An 18,505-nucleotide genomic window follows, 5' to 3' on the forward strand; every position below is an offset into this window, starting at 1 on the left:
GGGGGCGTGGCTTAACCATAGGTCAACTACCGTTAGGTCGGATGATTATTTTTCATCGTGCAGCAGGATACTAAAGGGACAAGGTGAAAGTTTTCTCCACTGTTTGGTGTCAGAAGAAAGGACAAACAAAACACAAGGAGGATGGGAGGAAAAGATGAAGTGCTCTAGGTTAAGGTTTGTCTCTAACTTTGCTCTGTTAAACTTTATTTCTGTTTTCCACTGGCTCAGTTTTGCAAAAAAAAAAAAAATGCTCAGGCAATCTTTTTCTTTTCGAGAAAACAGAGCTGACGTGCTCATCCTTAAAAATACTCCAAACCTGTCAGAGCTGCAAGTCGATAATTTAAGCAGAAAGATGCCAGCACTCGCAAAACTCTTCAAACTTTTAATGCACAGAAAATGAAACACCAGCACAAACAAGCGTCTTTCAGCCTGAAGCTTTTGTCAGAGTCATTATTTTTTGGCCTGAAATGAGCTTGTTTCTGCAGGCTGCTGCTTTCTTATTCTGAATGTTAAAAGTTGACTTTCAGGAAGCCATAGTGTTGCATCTGCTGCTGACATGTTGCTATATCTAGCACCCATAGTTACTGTGCAGAAACAGTGCGAATGAAAGACATTTACTCCTCAGTATGGTACTTCTCTCTGTTTTGTTTACCCATCACCCCCTGGTCTGTGTTTAGCACGCTCTACTCTCTGCAGAAACAGGACGAATGTGAGATGTCTTACACCTCACAACTCAAATATGTCCGTGCACAGCATGAAAACACGAGTCGTGACGACGACTTACCATCGACAATGAATTCATCAGGGAGGATGTCAACAAATCTTTGCACCTTGGTGTCAGAACAATCCTACAGAGCTGAGCTACTGTGGCTCTGCAGCGAGGGATCACGATAAAAGGTGATGTTTCTTTGCTTGAGCTGCTCTGAAAGCTGCAAAACTCCTGAGTGCATGTGCGACGCATGAGACAAAACAGTGCGGTTGGTAAAGCTTTAACTTCAGTCCTGTTATACCTGCAGGTTTTAGCCTAATTTTACTTTCAAATGATCCTTTTTGAATTCACTGAAGCCAAAACAAATCTTATGTCAAAACCAAGTCTGTAACTGGAAGGGTAATTTCATCCGTATTAGCAATAAATACAAAGTTTTTTCATGTGTTGATAACAGGTTGATTAATGTTGAAAGATAGAGTCTGTAGGATTTTACTATAAAAAAAAAAACAAATGTCAACTTCTACTGAAGCGGTCCTGCTCAATTGTCTCCTCTGGGCCTCTTTACATGTGTGTCAGTGTCTGTGTCTGCCTCAACCCCCTTCTCTGCCTGGGTGTTGATGTTTTGGTTGTTTTGGGATATTTCTGGGTGGAAAGTAGACGTGGTTACACCAGCCGATCACAGAGCACCCAGTGTGCAAGTAGGGATGGGAACCTTTCACATCTGAAACGATACGGTACCGATGCCCAGTACCTGGCAATTGGTACCGGTACTCAACAGTACCAAGTTTCTGTACTTTTTTTGTGTTTATGTGGCAAAAAATGTCAATTTGTTTAATAACAAAATATAAAAAAAAAAAAATCTAACAAATTTGTTCTTCAATATCTAACCTTGCAATGCTGTGTTCATGTCCAGCATGGAAAATCACCTACTTCTCCACTCCCTCACAGTCACAAGGATGCATTTAGGTACCTAAACATGGTACCCTTTGGTTTTACATGAATCGATACCCGGTACTTTTGACAGAATTGTGTTACCAGCCACGTATACATGGACCCAAGTATTCCGCTTGCATTCGGTTTATTTGCTCTAACGGACAGAATTTAACCTTTGTTTACACCTCTTTCTGAAAGAAAAGTGCCAATCTAAATGGACATTTAATCGGTTTCACAGGGGTGGAGTATTCCTTTCCCCAAACCGATTGAGGTATCATGTATCCACTCAAACGGAAAGTTGTCGGGGTGCGTTCTTTCAGCGCATGCTCAGATATGACGCAAGACACAACTAGAGACGTTCCTCAACTCTAAAAATGGCAGCGAGCCGTCAGCACTGGAGGAAAGTTTGTTTTTGATCCAAACTTTGAAAGAAATGAACATAATTTCAAGAGTGGACGAACGAAAAACTCGTAATACGGAGTATTGCAATACCGTGATAAACAAACTGTCGTCGTCCATCTTTGATAAATCTTGTGATGTTTACGTGATTCTGCGCATGCCCCATTGACTATTCTGTTTGATTACAGCGGCGCATGTAGACCAGAGATTGGAATATTCCTTTCCATGTATAATACTGTTTACGGAAAAGTCATTCGGAAAGACGAAAAACTCCTCATGTAACCGTGGCTAATGATAGCTAGTGGAGGAAGCTAATCAGAGCGGCTATGATAGCGGACGTAGCACAGAGGAAGAAAAACAACCAAAGTGAAATGAAACGGCAAACAAAAAAAAACTTTTTTCCAAACGAAGGTGAAGCTTGGCTCCACTTTCACTCACTTTTGAGCAGCTTGTGAGCGACATGAGTTAGCTTTCTGCTAACCAGGTATGTGTCAAATACCTGTGATTAGCTCGTGCTAACATGCCAAGTCAGGTGCACGGCCTTCGTGCTACAGGTGGTTGCTGGGCTAGTGAGTGTGTTCACATAGCCACGGTCAGAGGCAGTGGGTGTGTGCTGCAGCTGGCACTGAGCCAAGGAGGAGGAGCCCAGTTTGAATGTTGTGTTAACTAACAAGTAACCAAACTCCAGCAGACCCTACCTTTGCAGAGTGAACAAATAAACTGGTTTTGGATTTATTTTGGATCCAGGTCAGACAGGTCGGACAGGTATCGTGTGAAACAGAAACCAACATGAAGTGTTTTACAGGCTGTAGCTTTTGGTCATTTATTGACTTTGTGTCGTTATCGCAGATTGAACCAGATACTGGGATTGCGTCTGAGTCAAGCAGCTGTTGATCAACGATGACAGGTTCAACTCTGTGTCTGGAGTAATGATTTAACTGTCTGGCGCTGATATTTACACGCCACCTGAGTGAAATCACACAGACTGGTCCTGATAACAGAGAGACACCTGTAAGAAGCTCTTATCAGTCTGACCTGCTCTGCCGCGATGTGTCAACAACATCCTGTCTGTACACACAGGATTACACAGCCCAGGACTGAGTGTGAGCACAGATAAAAGGATTGGAGGTTAATCTGCTGTTACAGGTGATGCTGTGAAAACTGAGCCAGAGTTTCCACCTGCTGAATAACCTGGAGCTGTATTTTTAAAGCAGATTACTGACACCACACGCATAAAATCTGGATTCTTTCCGGTCAAAGTTCTGGGAACTTAAATTGACTAAACTCATTTCCTGTCCTCTCTGAAAACTTCGCAGATCCTTGAACGCAGAATGAACCAGTTTTTCCCTCAGACCTTCAGGGACAGTGAAAACAGTTTCCCCGGCTCATCACAAACACTCACTCTTCAGAGCAAAGAGGCCATGAAGCTGATTAAAACCCACAGAGAGCTGTAGACCAAGCTGTAATCAGAGTAATAACAGAGTAAACCTCCTGAAAAATGACTGCTCAGCTTCACAGAGGCAGTAATTTCTCTCACGCCGTCTGTGCTCTCTCTTATTATGAAATGTCAGGTTAGTGTGGGCTTTAAAAGAGGAAATAATCAGAATCAGATTACCTTAATGGCTCCACTGGGACAACAATATTAATATGAGTGCTCTTTAAATCAACATTTAAAAAGATAAGAGTAAAAAAGCGCTGATAACGTGTCAACACAAAGCGACTGAGTGTTAAATTTTAACTCCAGCAGCTTGAAATAGAAAGAACGAGCGGCTCAGTTGTTTCCAGCAGTTGCTCCCTCCTGACTTCAGCTGTCCTCAAACGCTCATCAGCACCATGATGAATCCCCACACACACTCACACTAACACACACACACACACACACACACACACACACACACACGTCCTTCCATTGTGAGGTCACACGCTGCTGACACAGGCAGATATTTAACTTTTAAAAGAGAAACTTTCAGGGTCAAAGTCAAACTCTGAAAGCCATTTTGTACAGACGACGTTAAAGCACACATGGTCAGATTTTTACTCACTGTGACTTCACTTCTTGGAGTATTTTAAGTGTATGACCTATTTTGTCTGATTTTTTCTATGGTTCAAGTCAGAAATCTTTGATTACATTGGAAAATAGCAGACCAAGGTAAAAATTTTGACCCCACTGAACTTCTTTCTCAGAATTTTCAGATTAAAATGGTAATTCTGAAGTTGGAGTGAGATTTACATGACTAAAGACTGAATTTTGACCTTAACTATTCTTCATTCTCAGATTATATTCAAGATTCTGGGATTAAAGAAGGATTTTTAAACTTGTTCTATCTCAGAATTTCCAGAATTTAAGTTTGAAATCTGGGTGAGAATTCTGAACCTTGTTTCCTCTTCTCTCTCGAGATTCTGGGAGAAAATTCTGAGGTCAAAGTTAAGATTTAGAATCATTTTTCATTCTCTCAGAATCCTATGATCAAAGTGACAGTTCAGCAATCAAAGTAAGGATTTTAACCTTTTTTTCCAAAGATGGAATTTCAACTTTAATCCAAATTCAGACTTTTTCTGGGGGTTTTTTCCTACCAAATTCTCAGATCTAAGTCACAGTTTTGACCTTTGTTCTAGGAATTCTGAGCTTGAAGTCAGTATTCAGAAGTTGAAGGTAGAATTCCAGGGTCAAAGTACAAATTTTGAAATTATTTTTTCATTTTCTCAGAATCCTGAGATCAAAGTTAGAGTTAACAATTTAAGAATGAATTTTGACCTTTTTTTCTCTTTTTTTCTCAAAAATCGTGGATAGAATACAAAAGTCTAAGATTAAGGTCAGAATTATGGAAAATCTAAACTCTGAATGTTTTACTTTTTCTTCTTCCACAAAATGTTTTGGTTGAAATCAGAAAACTAAAAACTAAGTGAGAATTTTTGGATCAAGGGACTTTGACCCTTTTTGTTTTTTTGCAAAATTCTGCGAGTAAGAAGAATTTCTGAGGTCAAAGTAAAGATTTTGAATTCATTTTTCATTCTCTCGGATTCTTGTGATCAAAGTGACAGTTCAGCAATCAAAGTTAGAATTTTGACCTTTTTTTCAAGGACGAATTACAACAGTAAGGTCAGAATTAGGGAATCTTTGTCCAAATTCTGACTTTTAGATCTGACTTTAGATCTAAGTCAGAGTTTTGACCTTTGTCCTTTGTTCTCAGAATTCTGAGCTTATAGTCAGTATATAGAAGTAAAAGGTAAAATTCGGGGATCAAAGTATGAATAAATTTGGATTTCACTTTCTTCATTTTTTTCAGAACCCTAAGATCAAAGTGAGAGTTGAGCAATTTAAGAATGAATTTTGACCTCTTTTTCTCTTTTTTTTTCTCAAAATTGGTAGATAAAATACAAAAGTCTAAGATTAAGGTCAGAATTACGGAAAAGTCGGAATTCTGAACATTTTACTTTTTCTTCTTTCACAGAATGCTCTGATTAAAATCAGAAAACTAACAACTAAGTGAGAATGTTTGGATCAAGGAACTTTTACCCTTTTTGTCTTTTTATTTTGCAAAATTCTGAGAGTAACAATGAAATTTTGAGGTCAAAATAAAAATTCTTATTTGACCTTTTTTCCTTTGAAGTTAGAATACTTGAACTACAGTGAGAAATTTTTTGATCAGATGTAAAATTTTGACCTTTTTTGACTTCATTCTCAAAACTCTGAGGTCAAAGTTGATATTTTGAATATTTTTTCTTTCTCTTTCAGATTTTTTAACTTTATGGGAGGATTTCAGGACTTACATCAGAACTCTGACGTTTATCTTCTCTTCTTTCAGAGAAGTGTGAGATCAAAGTGGTGACTTAGAGGTTGAAGTACGAATTTTGACCTTTTTTTCTTTCTTTTGAGGAAATTAATGTAAGAGTCTTAACTTTTTCTTTTCTTTTCTTTTCTTACAGACTTCTAAGTCTGAATTCCAGGGTCAAAGTATGAATTATGACCTTGGTTTTCCCGCTCCCTGAGAATTCTTTGAGTAGAGTCAAAATTTACTGTTTCGGTGGCCCTTATCCTCCTCTGTATGCTGAGCTCTAAACTGTTAAAAAGCATTAAAATCAGGACACATCAGCTGCAGATATCTGGGTCAGGACAGAGCGGCCAAAATAAACACTTTGCAGAGTTTTATCGCTGTAAAAACTTTCCTCTGGTGCATCACAAGCGTGGGTGTCGATGGGGAAAGGAGCCAAATAGTTCAGTTATCATGCAGGAGTATCCGTGTTAGGCTCAGCAGAGGTCTGGGTTAGCCTGGGAAAGCTGGAGCCGGCTCAGTCAGACCAGATCTCACGTCTGTCTTCAGCGTCAGCAGCAGGGAGTGTTTAAGCAGCACCTGTGCAGGTTCAAACAGATTACGAGCAGGAGGACGGGGAGGCTGGCTGACTGATGCGTGTCAAGTTCAAACGCGCAGAGGATTGTCGAGAAGAAGGAGCAGAGAGCTTTCAGAGAGTGGGGTTAAAACACTGAACCAAACATCTCCCAGCATCCTCGGGTCTGAATGAGGCTCTCTGGCTCAGTGAGCAGTGAAATCTGAGGCTGTGCAGAGACCAAACCTCTCCTGGTCATTATTTTAAAACCTCCTTTCAACCTGAAGTGGCACAGCTTGTTGCCGAGTGTTAAAACCAAACTGACAGGACGGCGTTTTCTGAGGAATGTGCTGTGAACAGGCCTCCATCTGTTTCCCTCGTTCTGCTCCACTCATGTGTGCAGCGGAGCGACCTTTGAGTCCGTCCAATGCAAATAAACTCAACAGGTAGCAGAGAGCTGGACACCCGCTCTGGTTTTACTGACACATTTTCCTCCTCTGCTGCAGCACCAAAACAAACGCTCGCCCCCTCACGATCAATACAAACACAACACAAACAGGTCCTGAGTTTAATCCTCCTCTCTGATAAAAGCCTCTGCTCTGTTTCTTGCTAATGCACGCTCCCTTCTCAGTTTCTGTGCAGGATCCTGAAAGCAGAAGCAGCAGCAGGGAGAGCCCTGCGCAGACAGAAGTGCAACATCTGCTGAGGCCACGTTAGAAAAGGAGAAGTGAGATGAGAGTGAGTTGAGTAAGGGTTTTGGTTAAATGTGTCCTGATATGGAAATGTGGATGTTGAAAGTAGACACTGACTGAACTTACTACACTCTCTAACAGGATCTGACTGTAGCTCTCTGCCTTAACGGCTAAATTTAGACAAATTCATCATCAAAACGTCTTTAATAGAATCAACATGTGTGATAACATCAGTCAAACTCTGCACTTCAGGATTTCTGAGCGAAGTTTCCTCTAAAGGTCCTCAGATCGTACAGATCCTGGGATTTAAACTGGGAGATAAGGTTGTTAAGATATCTGAATTTCACCTCATGAATATCATGGTGCAAACTTATCATAATAACAATTGTTTGTCTTATTGTTCATCTTTTCTTCTTGTAAAAAACAAGGAGATAATGGCCATGTCCAAATGTCGCCGGGTATTTGGGAAACTGCATATTAGGGCTGCAACTAACGATTATTTCAGTAATCGATTACTCTGATTAGTATATTAACGATTAATCGATGAATCGGAAAAAAAGGATGAGAATGCATAGAGGTAAAATTCTCAAAACCAAACGTGTTGTTATTTTAGTTGATGACTATTGTTTGTAGGGCTGCAGCTATCCAATATTTTAGTATTCGAGTATTCTACTGAAAATCCCATCGATTAATCGAGTAATCGGATAAAATACATTTTTGTTGAGTTAAAGAGCAGTTATTTTTCAAATGATCAGAGAGTGGTATTTCAAATAGAGCTGAGGCCACATTAAGAGAGTTTTCAGACCCCTCAAGCTACCTCTGATACAAAATAGCAACTAGCAACAAATCTAGCTTCTTTTCTGGAGTTTGGAGACTAATGGGTCATTCTACCAAACGGGTGCCGTTTGGGTCCACAACATTTGATGAGATGTACAAGACACAAAAAATGTGTCAAAGTGTGTTGACAGATTTTGGAGCTACCAAAGCAAGTGCTCTTACTGACATGCTGTATCAGAAAATTATATTTCTTAAAGAGAAAAATTTTCATTTGAAAAATAACTGCTCTTTAACTAAACAAAAATGTATTTTATCCGATTACTCGATTAATCGATGGGATTTTCAGTAGAATACTAAAATACTAAAATATTGGATAGCTGCAGCCCTAGTCTCCAAACTCCAGAAAGAAGCTAGATTTGTTGCTAGTTGCTATTTTGTATAAGAGGTAGCTTGAGGGATCTGAAAACTCTCTATTTGAAATACCACTCTTTGATCTTTTTAAAAATTAATCGATTCCTCGAGGCGCAGAAAATTACTCGAGTATTTTTTGTAATCGAGTACCTCGAATCATTCGAGGAATCGTTTCAGCTCTAATTGTTTGCTTCAAAGAGACAACACATTTGAACATAATCAAACTGACCAGATGCTGCGTTTATAAAGTCAAACAAATGACATGAAATTATTGTCACTTAAAGAATTGACAGAAAAAATATATCCTTATGTCCTCATATTAAGAACTTAGTGGGCCAAAAAGGCAAATAAATAAAAATGTGTCACCCCCTCTGCCCTACCACTATCTGTAGCAGCTAACGCTAATGCTAACAATAGCTTAATGAACTCCTGGTGGTTTTCAACAAGGGTGATGATTTATTAAAAAGATTAAACGAGTCCTAAAGACAAACCATGTATTTCACATCATATAAAGGAGTGTATGAGGGATTTTGTAGCTCCTCCCCTCGCTGTGAGCTCCCGGCTCTCCATCGATGAGCCCAACATGTTTGCGTTTTGACTGCTTTGCCATGAGAGGTTATTTTTGTCAGTTAACACGCTGTGGGCTTTCACTCAGCGTGAAATTCTCCCAAACGCTTAATTTTTTGGATGAACGGCTTCTGCTGCTCTGCCGTTATTTGTGTGTTTACTTGTTTCCCTCACCTGTCGGCTCGGCTTCTCCTCCACCACGCTGATTTGTTTACATGTTACGCATACAGCCCCACAGCCCAGGTTATCTACACTCCAGTCCAGTAGGTGGCAGAAATGCACCTTCAGTTTGTTGCCAACCGCTAAGTAATCCGACAAAAAAGAAGACGACAAATAAACTGAGGAGAAACTAAAACAGTAATGACGCAGCGCAGTGCATTGATTATGGAAAACGTTATCGACACTTTTACAAATCGATTTCTATCAATTTTTATAGACTTTTATGGATTCTATCGATTCGTCGTTGCAGCCCTACTGCATTTTTTATACTTTTACACCTGTCACCCACATGATACCACAGCTTTATGTCACTAAAATCGATGTTATCTGAAACTCCAGCCAAAGTGAAGATTTTGGAAAACTCTGGTTTTGTCAGTAAACAGAGTTTTCGGATCTCAGACATCGCAGCAGAACGACGGGGGCTCATTCTGATTGGCGGGTACGGGTTTTACATCTGGAAATCACTCCCAAATACAGGTTTGACATGCCTCAAGCCGCACTTATCTGCAGTTTTTTCAAAAAAACAAACAAGGGGCCAAAGAAACTTTCTGTAACCATAACAGAAGAAAAGTAAAATAAAGAACAAGTACACTATTAAAAAAAGGTGGGAAAAGACAAACACTTAACCTGACGAAAATATGTTGACAAAATCAAAACCACAAACTTGTCTTGTCCCCACATTTCACTGATCGATCTGATAAGACGCCTGAGGGCTCCACTGAGTGTGTATTTAGCTTTTCCCTGTCATTTTTCATTTGCATTTAATTATTCCACCTTTGTCTGCTGCCTGGAGTGACTCCACACATCCTGTCGTTTTATTTACAAAAACAGAAAGATGTCCAAACGGGTAAGAAGAGCACCATGCTTTCTTCTTCATCTCTGCAGACATCATTTGGAAAGCAGAGGAAGCTGAAGTTGATTTCTATCAATACGATCCCTCGATGCAGACAGACGTGGATCTGCAGAGCATTTCTCGATCATTAAAACAGAAAGAGTCCGTTTTCATAATCACATCTTACTGATCAAACGACGAGGCCTCTGCATGGACGCTCTCTGCTTTCAGAAGTTTTAACCACAGACACAGACTGAAAGTCCCCATGTAGCACAGTCACCCATTCAGGCAGAACACCGGCTGCAGGATCTGTGTGAAGCTTCTTTCACTACGGGACTTACAGAGAAACTCAGCAGGTATTTTACTTTTTTAATCGGCCATTATTCTGGTGCTCCTGTAGCATCTTTTCATGGTGTGCAGCTCAAACAAGCCACACTTTTTTTCTTCCTGGTGTTTTAGAAAACTCTTATTTTAGATTTTACACTGCAAAAACTGAAACCTTATCAAGTGTTTTTGTCTTATTTTCTGTTGAAAATGTCTTTTTAGACTCAATATGAGCCACATTCGCCTGAGCAGTCCAAAGAAAAGTCTTGTTTCAAGTGTTTAAAATGTTGTTGAAGAGTTTCTTGCATTAACAAATTATTCTAGTTTCAAGAATTTTTTTTTAGCAAATTATTCTTGTTCCATTTGCAGATTTTTTTTTTTTACTTATTACAGCAACTCAGACCTCATTTTGTCTTTCTGGACTGATCCGTTGAATGTGGCTCATATCACGTGTAACAAGAAGATTTTACAAAAAAAAAGACTAAATACTTGATAAGATTTAATTTTTTTGCAGTGTGTCCGAAACATTTTTAAACTGATGTCTCTTTAAGAAGAACCCCCTTCTCTCTGATTGGCCAGCCCTCTGTAGATCTATTGGGGGCGGAGCTATGGGTAGACTTGGGTGTCTGAGACTTGCCTCTCCAAAATTGCATGAACCAGGTAGAAGGTCCTGATGTGATGACCTCATAGTTTCAGTAAGGCACATGAAGATCTTGAGCAGATCTATTTCTGATTTGCACACGCTCAGTCTTACTTTAGATACTTTAGATTCTTGTCTAAAACAAGTGAAAGCAGAAAACCCTCTCTTTTAGTCTCATTGATCGATTTCCGTCACAGCCGTCCGAAAATAACCGTCATCGTCATTACTATCTGTGAACAAGTCTGTGAAGTCTGGGTTTGAATTTCTGTCACCCACCAATTTGGTAAATCCCTTTAGAGCACCATGACCTGGACTTAAACTACACATGATGAGGGGTAAAGGGGCAACATCTCTGACACTAGGGCTGGGATGAAACACTGTCTCCTACTTCAATTCCTTTACGATTGTTGGGTTGCAGATTTGATTCATTTTCCAGTTTTTAGTTCACTTTTTTATCACCAAACCAAGTAAAAATGTTGAATGATGATGATGATCTCTATAGACGACATCTGGAGCCATATTTTCCCCAAAATGCTCATCACATGCGAGTCAGTTTTTAGGATTTAATCAGGGAATCTAACATCTCAATTTTTACAACCCAGCTTAAAAACAAAGACGAAAAAAGAGGGGTTCAAATTCAAAAAAAAAAAAAAGATTTTTGAACAAAAAATCAAGATTTAAAACCATTAAATAAAAAACCTGATATTAAGACACATTAAAGTTTTTCTCCTACCCCTAACTGACACTATTTGTTAACCAGTTAACCAGAAGTCAAGATTTACAAATCTCCTTAATATCACTTCAAAACATTTCTACAATTTGCAGCAGAAGCCTACACAGAAAAAGCCCAGTTTATAAAAAGCTGATGAAGTTCAGTCCCTGCAGTCCCACCTTTACCTGGAGGCTTAAAGTTATTTATGTGAACCTGTATAAGTAGCCGTAGTTCATTAAAACAAGCGCTCCATTAGCTTAATCTGCTAGTTTACCTGTGAAACAGAGGAAACCACCTGCCCCTCTTATGCTAATCTGCATCCATTTATAAACAGTGACACGCTGGATTACCTGCTGGGTGTTGGATTACACACCAGACATCCTGTTCATGCAGAGTGAAAGCAGGTGAGTTTACAGGGGAGGGGGGTTACCTGACAGGTAGCTAATGTCTCTCAGCCTCGCCCTCCCTGGCTCTGACAGAACGAGTTTAACCACGACGAGACGCAAAGAGGGGGCGGCAGGAGGAAACAGGCCGTCCTTCCAGCATCTCCAACACCTGATCACCTGATCACCTGCTCGATAAGCCTACCTGACGCTCCGCTCGGAGGATGGAGATAGGAAGTGACAGTTTGCTCCGACAGGAGATGGTTACGTTGGTTTCCTGTTTGTTTTCTGGCTGCTAATGTGAGTTAACAGATGGTTTATGGCCGATAGCTGATCACTTATAAGGGTTTCAGGTTCTGTTAAATATGAAATAAAGAGGCATAAAGCTGAAAGAAAAAATATTTCCCTTTCTTATTTCTTGTTTCTTATTTATAAAAAGTGAAGTTGAAAAACAGATGCGAACACAGTTTAATGTAAAAACTGAAATCTAGACTCAACACGAGCCAAAATCACCTGATAACTCCAGAAAAATGTCGTATTTCAAGATATCTGAAGACATAAGTTACACCTGAACTGCTTCAAAAAATTTAAGAGTGAAAAAATATTTACTTTTTTTAGTTATTTGAAATCAAAGTAATGTCTTCATAAAAGAAACTACAGCAGTATATTTTTCTTTGCAATAAAAGCAATACGTGTGCATCTTTTCAGAATCATTAACAGGCCTTTTCTGGATTTCTCAGGTGAAAATGACTGACATTAAGTTTGATAAAATCATTTTAATAGAAAAAATACAAAAAAGCTGCTTGGATTGAGCAATTTTGATTGAGCATTTTTTGTAAATAGTTAGAAATCCAAACCCTCAGAGACTCATTAAGCATAGAAAAAAAACAAAGAAACAACAAAGAATAAAACTGAAAAATGCAAAAAACAAAAAAAAAGAAAAAATGGGGAAAACAGAAAGAAAGGAAAAAAGAAAGGAAAAAAGAAAAAAAAGGAAAAAAGGAAAAAAAAAAAGGAAAAGGGGAAAAAAAGGAAAAGGGGAAAAAAAGACAAAAAGAAAAAAAAAGGAAAAGGGGAAAAAAAGACAAAAAGAAAAAAAAAAGGAAAAAAGGAAAAAGGGAAAAAAAGGAATAAAAGGAAAAGAGGAAAAAGGAAAAAAAGGCAGCCGTAAAACAAAAAGTTCAGCTTCAATCTAACCAAAGTATGAGGTTTTGAGTCAATTTTTATGTTTTACTATTTTTGAACCTTGAGTTTTCAGAAGTCACCATCTGAGACTTTATTCTAACTGTAACTTTAAATTTGAAGCATCTGGTGCCTGGCCTGGACTCTGTTTTTAAAGCTCTGACCTCCCTACAGCAGAGAAACTGAGTCAGCGTGTTTAATGATTAAGCTACTCCAATAAAAGCGCTAAGTATGTTACGACACGTCTGTGATTTTACTGGTTTTAAGGAGCGTCTGACCAGTTTTGAACTCCTTCCAAAAAACCAAAGCGCAGCCTCTGACCTCTGATATGACGGCCTGTTGTTCTGAAACAGAGCGGAAATAGAAATCTAAAAGCAGGTGTTAAATCTGTGAAACTAAGAGGCGTGTTAATTGGATATGAGTGGATAATAAGCTTAACGCCATCGTACAGGAACACTTGTGAATGAAGCAGCCTCGGCATTAATTGGAGGCACAAACCGTTCACAGAGAAGAGGAGAGAAGGTTAACCTGGTGTAACCTCTCTGGAAACTTGACTCAAGACGAGTAAAGACGAGGGAAACTTCCCTATTGTGGTAAAAAAAACAAAGTTTCACCAGAGGCGGAGTGACACATTCACTTCCACTTAACACTTCACCAACAGCTCACGGGTTACCTGGAAAAGGAGTCGCAGGGGGTGGGTGTGGTGAAGTCAGATTTAGCTCCACTTAAAGGAAAAATCATTACAAATCAAAGTGACTTTACACAAGCTCAGGAACTCTTGATAAAAAGTGTTGAGACTGTTTCAATTCCTCGATATCAGGCCGCCCCAGTAAGTCCCTAAAGACTCTTCAGCTGATCCGACGTGCTGCAGCACATGACTGCTGTGTTAGCTTCACTTCACTAGTTTCTGAAGTCAGACTGAAACCCGTCTCTGCTCCACACAGAACCATCTAGACCATTACACTCCTATTTCATCAGATATCAGCTTCTAGTATGAGTCTTTCTACAGTTTTTTGATGCACTTCCTGGAGCTGCTTAACTATTCAACACCTGAGCTAGCAAAAACAACATGTGGCGTCCCCCAAGGCTCAATCCTGGGGCCTCTTCTGATCAACATTTACATGCTATTACTGACCCAGTATGTAGAAAACAACAAATCGAGTTACTTATGCAGATGACACACAGCTGCATATTGCAATGCTGACAGGCAATTATTGGTACTTAACCATAAATCTGGCGGATGGCGGTTCTCCATGAGTCTGGTCTTGTTCAAGGTTTCTGAGAGAGACTAAAAATGTCTATTGGAATTTTTTGTTTTACTTTTTTTTTTTTAATCAAATTTAAATTTTGTTTTTTCCCTGTAAACAGGTATGATAAAAGAGATAGAAAATTGAATTTTAAATGACATTTTTAATCTAAATTACATTATATGTGATAAAAAATGATAGCAAAATACTAGATAAAATAATAAAATAATATAAATAATAATAAATAAATAATACAAATAAATAAAAGGATAAATAAATTAATAATTAAAAGTCTGTGGGTAACTTAAAATCTAAAGAGATAAAATTACATGTGGCGTCCCCCAAGGCTCTATCCTGGGGCCTCTTCTGTTTAACACTTACATGCTATTATTGGCTCAGATTTTAGTAAACCAATTATTTTTTTTTACATTATGTGGATGACACACAGTAATGCATCAGGTGATTATGGCCTCTTGCAGTCTCTGGGTAAATTAATTTAATAAATATTTTAAAGAATGGACCTAAACTTTCTCTGTTTCCATATTTTGCTGTCCCTGCCAATTTCTCCTTTAATTTTACCACCACTACGGGTCTGTAGCTAATAATCAGTTCAATATTTTGTTAGCTTTGATGACATTTAAATATAAGTTCTTCTCACAAATAATAAAAAATAGTGATTCTTTAAACTGCTTTTTAAAGAATTATCTTTGTCAGACTGGCGTCGCCCTGATCTGCCATAAGTGAACCTACTATAATAATTTTAATCTAGAAGATTAAAATGTAAATTAAATACAAAAGAGTGAATAACTATGAGGTTTAATGTCCTGTTATTTCCATATTTCCTGCCATCAAGTTTTCTTGGTGGTTTCAAAGTTTTTCGCTGAGGTCTGTCAAAGTAGAGCCAATGGGAAAAGTTAGCATGTTAGCTCAGAAGTTAGCCTCCATTAAAAACACCGCTCACTTCGCGCCACTTCACACGAAGCTAACTCAAATATCTGATTGTTGTGTTGTCTCTGTTCGCATGTAACTGTCTTATGTTTAGGTTTATTACTTTATTTGAGTCAAACAGACACTTTTAGAGCGTGAAGTCGTCCAGCTATCGCCTGTTAGCATGAATGGGAAAAAGTAGCACCAGCCCAGTTTGTGACAGATCAGCAACCGGAGCAACTTTTAAATCAGAAAAACTACCCACCCGACGGCTCCTCTCCGGCTCCCGAAACTTCTGCAGTGACTCGAAGCTCTGTGATAATCCAGAAAATGTCAGTAAAGTGAAGTCTCCTCACTCAGAGACCGCAGAGTCCGCAGGCAGAGACACAGACTGGAGTGAGGACTCAAACGCCGCACAGACTCCAGATACAACAACAATATGGCAGCGGAGCGCCGCGGGGCGTTCACTGACCGCTGGACGGTGGGGAATCCAACCACACACCGGAAATGTCGGTAAACCTAAACCATTACTGGGGCCACAGCGAGAAATCAAATAAAAAAGATTTCTAGATTAAATTTATAATGATATAAGTAGATAAAATATGTAAGGCTACAAGCTTAAAGTAATGTATTTTGACATTCAGCACAAATTATTGTGAGAATAAAGTTTGGATATTAAGACCTGAATGTTGTAGCACGAAAATAACAAACCCGTAATAAACAAGAGAGAAAAGTCATATTTTTTTATTTTGTTTCATATCATGACAACTTATTCTCCTTTTATTACAAAATTAATCTCGTAAAATTATGATTATATTCTTATTAAATTATGATTATTTTTCTTTTCATAACATAGTGCCTTTAAAAAAAACTTTTCCTTTTTCATATATTATAACATAAAAACATTTACTTATAACTTAAATATTTAATTAAGCAAGAGTTCAACTTTTTTTTCTTTTTCCATGTAACCTTTATGACTTTAATCTGTTAATATTCTTTTTTTTTTTTTAATATTCTGTAATTTTTCTGACTTTTCTATAATTTCACAACTTTTGTTTTGTAACATTTCGATTTATTCTCTAAACATTTTTTTTTCTCATAACATTCTTGTGACATCAAAACTCAAATCTTGAAACATTATGACTTAAATATCTTAAATATCTTAAAATTTAAAAATATTATGATAATCTTGTGGTGGTACAATGTATTTGTAACATCAGCACTTTTTTTTCATTTGACTTTTTTTCTTGCAACATTACCTCTTTATTCTTGTTATATAACGACCCTATTCTTTATTTTACTGGGGCACTAATGTCCCGTCTCGTACCAAGGGATGGGTACCTTTCACATAAAAAACGGTACGGTACCGATGCCCGGTACCTGGCAATTGATACCGATACTCAACTTTTTTGTGCTCATTTGGTAAAAAAATATTAATTTGTTTAATAGTATTTTTTGTGTTTTTCAATTTGACATATATATTCTTTAATATATAACCTTGTAATGCTGTGTTCATGTCCAACATGGTAAATCTCCTACTCTTCCACTCCCTCATAGTCACAAAGATGCATTTAGGTACCTAAACATGGTACCTTTTGATTTTTCGTGAATCAGTTCCTGGTACTTTTGACAGATTTCGGTCGGTACCTATTAAAGTACCTAATTCAGTACCCATCCCTACTCGCACCAGACAGAAAATTCAGACAACAAACAACTTTTTCCTCACTCCTAATTAGCCAAGTTGTCCTTAAAAAGGTCAAAGAATGATTAAACAAAAGATTAAATGATCACCAAAATAAATCTGCTACAGAATAAAAACTGCATCTCATGGGTAAAAGTTTCAGCTGACACAGATCCGTGTCAGCAGCTAGCTCTGCAGGTGAACCCGGAGCAGTAGACCGGCACATCCTGCAGGTTTCAGCTGACCCAGGTTCTTAGGACCAGCTCAAACAGAGCAGAAAGGATTTACACAATCACTCTGTCCTCCATGACGTACTCAAACCAGTCTCAACAAGTCATGAGTTTGATTATTCCCACGTCCAGTGAAGGCAGCACGAGCAGAGTCAGAAGCTGAGCTGTTGGGAGGAGACCTGCTGCTCCTGGATCAGGGTTTAAAACAGGACCAGACACGCAGCGGATTAGTGGGCAGAAGTGCAGAGTCACTTATCAGAGGAAAAATCCGACTTTGAGTTCCTCTTTCACTTTTTTAAACCTGCTGTCGTCACTGTGATCACTTTTACTGTTTTTACATAAAACATGAGAGAAAACACGGCGGCTGTGCTGCCATCCTGAGTCAAAATCAGCTCACTGACTCAGTGAGAGGCGTATGAATCAGTTTCTGAGGGAGGGTAAAGTCCATACCTCCACTTTTTTGACCCCTCACCTTTAGCAAACACGCTTATTCTGCAAAACTTGTGCATCTAACAGCTGAATAACTGTGCAAAAGTCCACCACAGATTAAACATGTGATCCAAAAAAAGACAATTAAGATGAAAACAGTCTTCTCAAGGGTCAGGAATAATCACTGAAGCTTGTTGGTAAATTACTTTGGAGTAAATCTCTGCAGGTCTGGGTCTCGAGGGTTATTTGTGCTGCACTCTTCTGTGACTCTGTGGTTTTAGTTGCTGCAGGGTAAAACAAACAAACAGGAAACAAACAGATCATTTCTCCTCTAAAGTATGAAACCCCTTGGGGAAACGAAAAGGAAATGTTTTGTATTCTCCTGAGAAACTTCTGCGTCCTCTCTCTGTTTTCTTTCTGCATGAGCTTTTCTCCCGTATCAGAGCTCAGATTAACGAAACGATGAAGAATAAAGAGGTTAAAATGAGCAGTTTGTGTTGTGCAGATGTTTTTTTTTTTGTAGATTTTAATTTGTGCTGAATGAGCTCGTGTTCATACCTGTTTAAAACCATTCACAGGCAGCAGCACGAACAGGAGATGGGTGGAGATGGTTGTGTAATGTTGAATCACATCAGATCATCTCTCTTTCAGCTGTGACCGGCTTTAAAAGCACAAACGATTATGATCCTTCCCTCTGTAGAGAAAATAAGGGTGACTGAGGTGAGATGTTTGATGCAGATGCAGAGTAAGAGGCAGAGCTCATCTGATCCAGACTAGATACAAACACAAACACAAACAAGCCAAGTTAAGAGATTTATTTGATTTCTAAAATTTAATATATGAGGCACCATAAGTGCCAAAACGCATTCATAGCTTATGTTAAGA

At 38.6% G+C, this 18,505-nt stretch overlaps 1 protein-coding gene across 1 annotated transcript in view; it reads right to left on the reverse strand.

Moving 5' to 3' along the window:
* plekhf2 (pleckstrin homology domain containing, family F (with FYVE domain) member 2) overlaps positions 1-15,725 on the reverse strand; it is a 29,099-nt gene extending 13,374 nt beyond the window's left edge. Inside the window, exon 1 of the mRNA XM_074682620.1 lies at positions 15,546-15,725. The gene's annotated coding sequence lies outside the window, so the exon portion shown is untranslated. The remainder of the gene's footprint in view (positions 1-15,545) is intronic.
* Positions 15,726-18,505: the final 2,780 nt, after the last annotated feature.

Source organism: Halichoeres trimaculatus, unplaced genomic scaffold, assembly GCF_033239565.1.
Source record: "Halichoeres trimaculatus isolate MK-OKI-2021-1 unplaced genomic scaffold, fHalTri1.1 fHalTri1_scaffold_12, whole genome shotgun sequence".
Lineage (NCBI taxonomy): Eukaryota > Metazoa > Chordata > Actinopteri > Labriformes > Labridae > Halichoeres > Halichoeres trimaculatus.